The following is a 2,396-nucleotide window of genomic DNA, read 5'->3' as shown; positions in this document are numbered from 1 at the left end:
GCTTGAGCTACATGCTCCCATGAAGGTTATGGACATGCTTATGAATAATAATAATAATAATAATAATAATAATAATAATAATAATAATAATAACAATAATAATAATAATAATAATAATAATAATAATAACTAGAAAATGTAATTCCATGGAAGGAATTACCATTGCATGTAAATGCAAAAAGGTTGCTGACTGTGTAAAACATTACATTAGGCCTATAGTTAAAAAGACAACTATAGGCTACACAGAAGAATAGATAAATAACAATAATAACCCAATTACAATTCCACTGAAATTACTTGGAAAGTCACATTTAAAAAGTGATTTATGAAAATGCATCAAAATTGTGGATATAGGCTATTATGGAAAATAACATTTATTAGAATTTAAAAGACTGAAAAGTTGCCAACTTCAAACGAGTTGCATGAGCTGACACTTTAGTAGCCTGCAGTGAAACGACGATAGTTTATAGCCTTCATATCTACACTAATGCATGCAGGTTAAAAGTAGGCCATCTGAGACACCATTGGAATACGGAATATAATCTCAAACAACGCCAATCAACGATGATGCAGCAACAGGTGGGATGTCTAGCAAATGTATTTCAACTGAAGATCTGTCGAGATGGCTAAAAGCCCTTGTGTAAGCCCTGGCCTTGCAGCCTACCCGACGTTAAACCTAGCCTTGAGCAAGTTTGGTTGTCGTTAGCTAAAAAAAATTGTTACATTTAGGCTACGTTGACGTTAGGTTAGATTGTCTTTAGCTGTTGATAACGTTACCGAGAGCAAACCGGTTAGGCCTACTGTAACGATATAAACAAATCCAGTAAGGAGTAACAGGAGACGACGATAACGTCCTGGCATACAGCTTAATGAGTAGACATAATAACATTCAGGTTTGGCCTGGTTTAGGGGCGCAGCGGTGGCATGGCTTTGGATCAAAGATCCTTGATTACTGACAGCTGAGCACTGACGTAACAATTAATCTTTGCCGCCAAAGGGTCTCAATGTAAACTCTATGGGATTTTTAAACTCTTTTATCGTAAATATCTCAAAAAGTATGAAGTTCACAAATGTCAAAAATACAATCGTCAAATCTCCGTTACAGGATCTTTGTATGAGTGCTTGAATGACGTCAAACGGTTCAGTGGTTTTAGTGTTATAAATCGTTGATTTTGGTCGGAAGAAGAATAATCCCCATAATAATAAGAAGAACAGGGATAACAGTAGCCTACATTGCATTCACATGCAATGTAATAATAATACATGATTTGGTCGTCCCCTTAAGGTAAATTTCTCCGCAAAATATGGGGCGGTGGTTAGATCTGCAGAGTTACACACAGCATAGCATTGGCTTGATGCGTTTGTTATTTTGGTTTGAAGTAAAGGCCTAGGATGATTCCATGATCATCGAATTATTTGCATGCAGCTCGGTCTCAAGAACTGATTTATACAGTATAGTATAGTAGGCTATAGTATAGTATGGTATGGAACTGATTTATATAGTGTAGTATAGTATAGTGTAGTATAGTGCAGTTTATGTAGTGATTAGAAGGTACCCCTTCCGTCTGTCCCCTCCGCAGCTATGTTTGCGGAGGTGCAGCGATGCTCCAGCGGCCCTGAACACCTCCGTCCCTCCGAGGACACACACACACACACACACACACACACACACACACACACACACACACACACACACATGCACACAGGCCTTGAGCATCTCCGTCCCTCCGAAGAGATCAGGGGGAAGGGGAGCTCTGCGGCAGCACTCCGTCCCCCCGACCTCTGCCCAATGAGAGCCGAGCAGCGGAGCAGCGGAGCAGAGGAGCGCCAGTCGCTCGGCCCCGCTCCCGAGAACTCTCCCTCCCCTCCGTCGTGTTCAGCTCGCTCGCACTCACTCCCACCACACGCGCGCTCTCACGCGGACTCTCTCTCTCTCTCGTCTCTCTCTCTCTCTCTCACTCTCTGCGCGCGCGCGCGCTGACACAGATCCCAGCGGACGGCCCTGAGTGCGACGCCTCGTTTCTCAACCAGAGCGGAGACAGACGCGTCTTGCTATCACGGAATTAATCCAAAGTTCACCCAGCCCCGGCGTCGGGATCACGGCGCGTTTTTTCTGAGATATGGATTTCTCCTAGGCGACCCTGGACATCCCCAAAGGTTCCTCTCCTCCTCAGGGCCCGCCTGAACGCCGTCTGGCTTGGATTACTTTGGCAGGACTTGCCAACTCAAGGCGGAATACAGTTTGCCATGGCACAGCAGATTGCCGAGTCAGATATAAATTGAGCAGTCGGCGTGATACCGAGCTGTAGAACACGCAGCGCGCGCTCTCCCGGCGATGTATGGTGCGGAAGAACGCCTGTCCTTGTAACGCGGGGCCATATTCGCACTTCTACTCT

Source organism: Sardina pilchardus, chromosome 7 (genome assembly GCF_963854185.1).
Source record: "Sardina pilchardus chromosome 7, fSarPil1.1, whole genome shotgun sequence".
NCBI lineage: Eukaryota > Metazoa > Chordata > Actinopteri > Clupeiformes > Clupeidae > Sardina > Sardina pilchardus.
The sequence above is the reverse complement of the archived record's forward strand: the minus strand, read 5'-3'. Positions refer to the sequence as shown.